We start from the raw sequence: 9,797 nt of genomic DNA, 5'->3' as shown, positions 1-9,797 counted from the left end.
TCTAGTTCAGCACACTACACAAACACTTTCATGAAACACAAACAAATGGCCGAAAAGAAGCCTATACTAGATAACAATCGGTCAACATTTTCTTATAACTCAGAGTTTTCACTGCATGAGCTGAGGACTGCTTTGAGCACGTGTAAACCCTCAGCGCCAGGCCCAGACAACATCACACACACAATGATAGAACACCTACACGCAGACACTCTTCTAACACTCTTACACCTATATAACAAGATATGGCTTTCGGGGCACATTCCAAACTCTCGGAAGGAGGCTATAGTTGTAGCTTTCCTGAAGGAGGGAAAGGACCCGTCGTCCCTCTCAAGTTACCGTCCTATTGCCCTGACGAGCTGCCTGTGCAAGCTCTTCGAGAAGATGATAAATCGCAGGCTCGTGTACTTCCTTGAGTACAACGGTCTTCTCGAGAGCTGCCAGGCAGGCTTTAGGGCAGGGCGATCCACGAATGATCAACTCGTAGCTCTTGAATCGTATATTAAGGATGCCTTCGTGCATAAACAGTATTGCGTAACTGTGTTTTTCGACCTCGAGAAGGCCTACGACACCGCTTGGCACTACGGGATCCTCAGTGACCTGAAGTCTTTCGGTGTTTCGGGCCATATGCTCAACACTCTGGCTAGTTATCTGTCCCAAAGAACGTTTCGCGTGAGAGTTGGTAACGCACTGTCAATGATTCATGTGCAAAAAAACGACGTGCCGCAAGGTGGAGTTCAAAGCTGTACTCTTTTTATAATTAAAATGAACTCTCTTGGGAAGGCATTGCCACCTACCATTTCGTACTCTATGTATGTAGACGACGTACATATATCTTTTAAATCTTGTAATATGTCAATCTGTGAACGTCAGGTCCCGCTTGGTGTTAAAAAACTTGCCACCTGGGCAGACAAGAATGGTTTTAAACTCAATCCAGGAAAAAGTTCTTGTGTTGTGTTCTCCAAAAAGCGCGGGATCCATCCGGACCCAGATATTACTCTGAATGGCGTTTCAATTCCTGTTAAAAAGGAGCACAAGTTTTTAGGCATAATATTCGATAACAAGCTAACATTTGTTCCACACTTGAAACATCTTAAGCAAAAATGCCTAAAAACTATGAATATTCTCAAAGTTCTCTCCCACCAGTCGTATGGTGCAGACAGGCAACTCCTTCTGCGGGTTTATAGCGCCCTAGTGGGATCCCGCTTGGACTACGGCAGTGTTGTATATGGGTGCGCAACAGAAAACGGCACTAAAAATGATGGACCCGGTGCTGCATTTAGGGCTACGCCTCGCATGCGGTGCTTTTCGTACTAGCCCTGTCCAAAGTCTCTATGTAGAATGCAATAAATGGTCCCTAGATCACCAGAGGGTGTACATGGACGTTTTATATGCCTCAAACATAATGTCTACGACAAATCATCCTTTTCTCCGACCATTAATGATGCATCCTCACAGCAACTCTTTTTAAATCGTCCATCAATCTCCATGCCGTTTCCTCTAAGAGTGCGAGAAGAAGCCTCTGAGCTAGAAGTCTCGTTTTCAGGCATTCACAAGACGCCCATCATTGATTCAATTCCACCATGGCATCTCCGCCCTGTGTCATGTGACCTGTCTTTTATGCAATTTAGCAAGAACAGGCCACCAAGGATTGCGATTCTGCAGCATTTCTTCTTTGTGCAGCATAAGTACCGCTGTGAAGAGTTTTACAGTGATGCGTCTAAGGCTGCAACTGCTGTGGCTTGTGCTGCGCATGGGCCAAACTTTAACGTCAGTAAAACAATGAACCTTTGTAGCAGTATATTCACAGCGGAAGCATACGGTATTTTAAAGGAGTACTGACACGAAATTTCAAAGCTGAGATAACTATATAAAACGCTTCCTTTTTATCAGGAGCTATCTCCCAGCAAGTTTCAACAGCAACCGTTCAGCGAAACATATTTAAAATCCATTTTAATCTTCGCCCGCACGAGAAAGCCCAGAGCGGGCCGACGTGACGTCATCTGCTACGTGCCCCAAACTGCCGACGTCGGGGCTCCCGTGACGAAGCCGACGCGCTGGCTGTGGCTGGCGCGCGCTGCTCGGGCGTGTGTACACGTCATGGTTTTGGGACTGACGTCATGCTGCCCGGGCCTGTGCGGACGGCGAAGACCGATCGGCGTTTTTTTGTCGGAACCGAAACTGGCACGAATAAACGACGCCGTAAATGAATGTTTACGCTGCGCTCGACCGTCTAATCTGTCATTCTATGATTAGTGGGCTGGTAGGCACGCATAGCAGCGAAAAAAACGTAACATAAAAATTTCGTGTCAGTACTCCTTTAATGGTAATAAATCACATAGTCCAACATCAAATCCTAAAATCCATCGTGTACACGGACTCTCTTAGCGTTGTACAAGCACTTGCATCAGGAAAGCATTCTAAAAACTTTGTCATCAATCATGTTTTTAAGGCTATCATGTCTGCATATGCATCAAACCTTCAAGTAACTTTCTGTTGGCTTCCAGGGCACTCTGGAATTGCCGGGAACGAAACCGCAGATCGAATGGCCACTGCAGCTACACTCTTGAATACAATGGACATAGCAACAGTGCCATACACAGACATGAAGCCACACATCAGACACCAACTTCGCAACAGATGGCAAACACACTGGAGTGAACAAACAGATAACAAGTTACACGTTATAAAACCAGGCTTGGGACCATACACCACTGACACACGCAACAGATACACAGAAGTTGCCCTTGCTAGGCTACGGATAGGGCACACACACGTCACACACTCGTATCTCCTCACGGGGTCTTCAAGACCCCAGTGTGGCAGGTGTGGAGAGGCCCTATCCGTAGTTCACATACTCATTCAATGCAACGCACTTCACACAACACGATGCAAGCACTTCCCACAGCTATACAGATTACACGTCCCACTACACCCAGCGTTTTTCCTCTCTGACGATCCCATGTTTTCTATCAAGTGCGTTTTTAAATATTTAGAAGAAGTTCAACTTTTAGACCTCATTTCCTACCACGCGTGATCACTCCCTGGCCCTATACACCAGCCATGCTCATTGTCGTTGCGTGATTTTACTTTTGTTTTTGCTGACTTTTCGTAGTTTTTAAGGTTTGACCCCTCATATATGACTATTGTTTTGGCGCTCTTTGCCCCAGTTGGCCTTGCGCCATAAACATCCAACCATCATCATCATCATGTTCAGCAACTCCATAAGAAAAGTGAGACTAGCACGACGTGTAGAGAATTCGTGATTGCTCTTGAAAGTGACTGTTTTTGAGCGACATTACGAAGGCTGAAGTTCAAGTGGGACATATAAATGGAGCAGGGGTAAGCAACAAGGGGGGGGGGGCGAGGGGGAATGCAAACTTCTCAGTATTGTTTATTGCTGAAAACAGATAACGCGCTTCAACGATTAACTGAGCTTGCTATTCCGTAAAACTAAGAAGAAACAGTTAGAATACGGACATTTATATTTATAGGACGTAATTTATACGATGGTTATAATAATTACGCCTGCGTGGCTAACAGCTAGAGGTTCGATTTCTGATTGATTTCGATTGTAGGGTTTAACGCGCCGACGCAACGCAGGCGATGAGGCGCACCGAAGGCTCCGGATTAATTTTGACCACCTGGGGATCTTTAACGTGCGCCGAAATCTCGTAAACACGAGCGTTTTTGCTTTTCGCCTCCATCAGAAAAGCGGCCGCCGCGGCAGGGAATCGAACCCGCGACCTCGTGCTCAGCAGCGCAACGCCTTAGCCACTAAGCCACCGCGGCGGGTAGGTTCCATTTCTCCCACGTGGACGAAATCGGCGCGGGCCCATGCGCCCGACACAAAGAAATGCCGCGGCCAACACGATCATTGCGGATGACGCGAGCTCATGTACGACACCGATAGCTTATAGTGAGGCTCGAAAGAGTATTGGATATGATCGGGAATCTGCCTGCCTGATTTGTTAAAATTCTGTTCTACAACATAAACGAAGCCACTTTGTGTATTTTAGTTATACAGAATGATACAGCAATAAGTGAGCGTTTTTGCAAGTTTTTCCTGAACAAAACAATATTTTGTTCGCGCACAATTTTCAATTGAAGGTCCCATATTTGTGGTATATTTTCCTTAACTCCAAGAACGGCGATGAGATTTACCCGCTTACTAAAAAAATGAAGTAAAAACGAATTTCATTTATGGGACAGCGGGCGGCCATCATGAAAAAAATGAGACCGTCTTAAAACGGCGCAGCACCTGGCTTTAACGAAACACACGATGCGTGAAGCGCGGAATGGCGGTAATATTTTATTCTAGGCTGTATCCACTCGAAAGTAGTAATGTGTGATCACCCAACAAATGAGGGACTAAAATAAACGGATCTGCCGCCGAGTTTCGCTGCGCCATCCATCAAACCGGCACCACGCGTTTCTTTTGTTTTGGGAAGCGTTTAAACGTTCGCGGTTCCTTTTAGATTTCATGGGGGAATCTACACGCTCAGCGTGGCACTCCTCCACATGCATTCTGCAGTTTTTTTAGAACTGTGTCTCTAAATGATCACACATTGATGTAGGGTGCCCTGCTGTCTGCCTCTGAATAACTTCAAATCAAGTGCAGGTGCCGCCCTTTGTTCTGTTATATTCCCCGGTCTGTGGTGCTGCCTGGTCCTGTGGTATATCATCAGCGGATATCAGAGAGGCTAAAACAGATAGGCGATGCCTAAGAAAATGGCATCCATTCACGAGAACAAGATTGGCCCCTTTGGTGTAGCATTCGGCGAAAACCTCCTGCATTGGGAGAGGCCCTCGTCCTGCAGTGGGCAGGCTGACGATGGGGATTTCATTTATGTGCGTGCGCGTGTGCAGTAAAGCACAGGAGGCGATGGTACAGTGAACTACGGCTGCATAACCATTTGAACTTTTATAGGTGACGTAATTCCTCCAAAACTTGGGTTAGTGTGGTGTTTCACAAATAAATAAATGGAAAGCTGCTATACATTCAACATTCCTCAATATTTCGGCAACCTAGATAAACATTCACACAGGCAATGTTATTTTTGGGTTTTTCGTGAGCATTGCTAAGTATGTAGAAACCGTGGATCACATTTAACCACACTCCCGAAATTAACGTATCCCGACGTTACGTGTACTACATCGCAAACATTCAAGTCTGCTGTACAGGATCATTTGAATTTTTAGGCAGCTTATGTAACTCCCCATACAATCGTTTAACATCATAAATATGACATTTCCCAACATTTGGCAACATTGCTGCAACGCGAAAAAGCGTATAAAGGGCAACGTCGCCCATCCATCGTTTTTAAACGTTGCATGAATGTATCCAACGTTGGCCCACATTTGCCAACATTGCTGCAACGTGGAAAAACGTGCATATGGGCAACGCAGGCCCATCTGTTGTTTGTAGACGTTGCGTGAATGTTGTTGAATGTATCCAACGTTGAGCCCACATTTGCCAACATTTCTGCAACGTGAAAAAACGTGCATACGGGCAACGTTGCCAATCGGTTGTTTGTAAACGTTGCGTGAATGTTGTTGAATGTGTCCAACTTTGGCCCACATTTGGCAACATTGCTGCAACGTGAAAAACGTGCATACGGGCAACGTTGCCTATACGTTGTTTGTAAACGTTGCGTGAATGTTGCTGAATGTGTCCAACGTTGGCCCACATTCGGCAACATTGTCACCACGTTGTGTAACGTTGCCTAACGTTACACAACATTGGCAACACGGCAGAAACGTTGCGGCCACAATTTGTACTACTAAGGCGTTCTTCGATTTCTCTGGGTAACTTCTTGTCTACGCTTATGGGAGAGAGAGAACACCCAGTCACTGTTACATGGCATCTTTTTATTACCGAAAAACTACCTTACAACTGCCCCCTCGATTTGCGAGTGCAGCGCGCGGCCCTTGCACTTTTGTCTTCGATTTTTGGGCGGCACATAGACTACAGAATGAGTTCTCTGCTTTATATTGTCACGTAGACAAAGAGTAATAAGCTTAATCAAACTGCAGGGGACGCACTTGCGCCCGCAGAGCAGAGAACAAAAAGCAACGTTGCTCCCTACTCGGCGTCTCGCACACAACCCACGCGCGCAGCCGTCTTCGCCGACATCCATTCCTCACGTGCGGCCCAGTCCACTTGATGATCATGCGAGGGGTGGCCGGGTGTAGAACCGATGGCTCGTGCGTCACGGGAACACCGGCGTGCGCCTGTGAAACCAGCTTAGCTCCTCAAGGAAAGCATCGGCCCGGTGCTCAAGTACATAGGCACTTAAAAAACCGAAAGTGAAGAAGAAGAAAAAATGTCCACACAGTCCCTTGAGTTCGATAGGTGGTTATGACACGGCACAAACCAGAGTTCCAGGCGCACACAAGGGTAGCTGCCACTAGTGTGTAAATTGCAAGCTAGTAGATACAGACTGTAATGTGGCCGTACTTCGAGTACACCACCAGGAGCCACGGACTCCAAAGCGCTTTTCAGAGCAGGAGGATTGAAACGGGTGATAAGCTCTGAAGGGTCTGTTTGTTTTACATTCACGAGACCACTTCCAGGAGGATGTGGAGATGCGTGATTGTCGGCTACTTGATGACATTGTGAAGAGTCGCGAAGACGCTTACTCGGGAGTGGACAGACTTTGTTAGATCCCTCACAGTCCGAGATCGTGTCACTGTCTACCGGTGGAAAAGCGGCGCATGATGCTTCTAGTAGCTGCGGTTTTGCATCAGGTGAGGGTTTCATTCGAAGATGCAGAAGTCGCAAGTGAGTTTACTTGAGAAGGAGGTAACGGTAGCCTACTGGATTTAGAAATTCGGCTGATAGGAGCACAGGTTGTACTGGAGGAGTACCGGTGTACCGGAGGAGTACCGGAGGAGTACCTCCAGTACCGGTTGTACTGGAGGAGGTGGTACCAGTGAAGAGGCAGCCGTTGCGGGCTGGGGGTCATGTCCAGCAGCTGATGATTGACTGTGAGGCCGGCTATGCGGCACGCCTGGTGGCTGCAAGCCTGCCGCGGGCTGCATATGCGATGCTCACATTAGCGTCGCAGCTGGTTTACATCTTGAAAAGTAACTTTGAGTCCAAAATCAGAGAGACAACAAAAGAGGCTGGCGCTTCTCCTCGGGACAGGGGTACTTTCTTCCTTTGGTTTACCCTCTGCAGCTGATGCCTACATAAGTCCCGGAGCTCCCTGCCTGGTAAACAGACAGGGGTCGGCCGGAGCTTGACCACAGCTGCGACTGCCACCGTTCGTAGTTTCTTACCCTCCACCTATAAACACATTGTCACGGTATGTTACAACTTACGTTTGGAGGCTCGGGGTCTGCGATGTCGTTAATACCGTCACCAAGATTACTCAAGGTGCCCTTTCGGGCTGTCGTGTGCTCTCGGGTCGTAAGGAACAATCTGTATAAAAGATATTACTTCGGAGACTTCACCTGAGCTCGGGTGAAAACATTTGCTTTGTGAGGCTGGTATTTCAGTTCTTTTAAAATTCGTTAAATATCAGCCCAAAAATTCCCATGTGACATATTATTCCGTGGCTTTTACTAAGCTTTTCCTCATAGCCTAAGTGCAGCTTCAGCGTTTAAACACTCAAATGTTTCTTACTTTATCGCAATATTGCGTCTTCAGGAATAATTATTCGGACATGCATAGTTAATGAGACCGCTTATTGAACATCAAAGAAAGGGTAGAAGTGCGCCAGAACACTCAAATCGAATATTTTTGCGGAAGTTTAATGCCAAGTTTTACAGCGCGCGTGATAAATGCCGATCTAGAGGCAGTCCAGAAATTGTTCCTTTCAGTTAACTGAGGAGAGTTTCCATGCTTTGTGCCGACAGCTCAAGCAGGCCTTAGCGGCTGTGTCAACACGGAAACAGTGATCGATCGCGGAACGAGCTGAAAAATTAAACCCACCTACAATTTACGACTAACTGCTCCGTAAGGAACGCAAAGCGGCCCAATTGTCCCGAATCGTGGCCTGGTTTCAGAAATGGCTCTTATGGGTGTCGCTGAGTGCCGATACGGATTGCTTAGAGCACTGGTCATTTCGTGCACGTTTGTTGGCGTCATCAACCGAGCCAAATTTGACCCGTGTGGCAAAAAACCAGGTAAGCCTAAGCTGGGAGCAAGTTTCATGAACAAGCAATTAATTTGTTTATGGGTCGCGAGAGCGGATGCGCAGGAGTTAAGGCGTTGTACTGCTGAGCCCAAGGACGCGGGTTCGATTCCGGCCGCGGCGGCTGCTTTTCAGATGGAGGTGTAAAGCGAAAATCAACATGTGCTGAGATTTCGGCCCACTTTAAAGAACCTTGTTGGTCGAAATTATTCCGGGACCGTTCACTACGGTTCTTCTCATAGCCGAGTTGTAGCGTCGGGACATAAAACCCACAAATTGGATTTTTAATTAAAAAATAGTAATGAATAATTATTTATTATTAGAATTAGTTAATTAATTGATTGTGTCATCAGGGCACGGGTAGGGCGTTACAGAGTTGAGTGGGTGCGAGATTGCCTAAGGGTACAGAAGCAAAAAAATGTAACGGCAATGTGATTACGCGACTAAAAATGCAATCCGCGCGCGCAGAAAGAAATAGTTAAAACGAGCACAGTTTACGCTACAATCTGTTCCAAAGCACCATGGTGCATGAACAGCGGAGCAGTTGTTACTGGCCGTAAGTTCGGGGTCCGTGCGCGCCGAAAACTCCCCGAGAAAGGCCGGGCGCTTGTGCACGCGTACCTCGAGCGCGCGTTCATCAAGCCAAGCATACCCACTTAGGGAGACTGGCCAAAATTGGCCACACACACACACACACACACACACACACACACACACACACACACACACAAAACTCCAGCGTTCGCCGCATTGTGGCAACACTTGCTCGGAACGAGAAAGACGCGTCCTAGCGTACGCCAGGCCGGCCTCGTTCGTTCGTTCTCGTATCGTCGTGCGCCGCCGCGGTGGCTCAGTGGCTAAGGCGTTGCCCTGCTGAGCACGAGGTCGCGGGTTCGATTCCCGGCCGCGGCGGCCGCTTTTCTGATGGAGGCGAAAAGCAAAAACGCCCGTGTTGTGCGAGATTTCGGCGCACGGTAAAGATCCCCAGGTGGTCAAAATCAATCCGGAGCCCTCCACTACGGCGCGCCTCATCGCCAGCGTTGCGTCGGCGCGTTAAACCCTACAATCATCAGTATCGTCGTGCGCATGCGCTCTGTACCGTTAGAAGAGCCGCAACTTGAATGTCGAAGTTGCTGTAGGTGACCATTCACTCCACATGGCCCATCCGCGCATAGTTCGCCCGGCCGAGGAAGAGGGCGCACTTCGAGAGGCTCCGCGTGCAAAGCGTCCGCGAGAGGGGATAAGTCGCGCTTGCAGAGTGGCGTACGAACTCGCCCACTGAAACGACGAGCTCGCTCTCGCCTTGCTCAACACAAGGTCATCGAAATGGTATGCCGCCGACGTCAACCACGACACCACAACGGTACTGAAACTCAACTTTGTGTCCGTCAGTGATCACCTACAACAGCTTCGCCATTCAAGTCTTGCGCGTGAGTGCAAGCTTCGTTCAATTTTTTTCATAGAAAGTACGCTAAAAATAGATGGGGTAGGACTACAACAAATAAACTCTTCAAGTTTGAAGACATAGTAGAAGCAGAAAAACGAAAATAAGGAGAAAAAACAATAAACAGTCAAAACAACATTCTCAATGTAGACACACACTCACACACTCACACACACACACACACACACACATATATATATATATATATATATATA

Source organism: Haemaphysalis longicornis, unplaced genomic scaffold (assembly GCF_048455015.1).
Source record: "Haemaphysalis longicornis isolate Haplotype H1 unplaced genomic scaffold, Haemaphysalis longicornis Haplotype H1 scaffold_133, whole genome shotgun sequence".
NCBI lineage: Eukaryota > Metazoa > Arthropoda > Arachnida > Ixodida > Ixodidae > Haemaphysalis > Haemaphysalis longicornis.
This window is presented reverse-complemented; position numbering follows the sequence as displayed.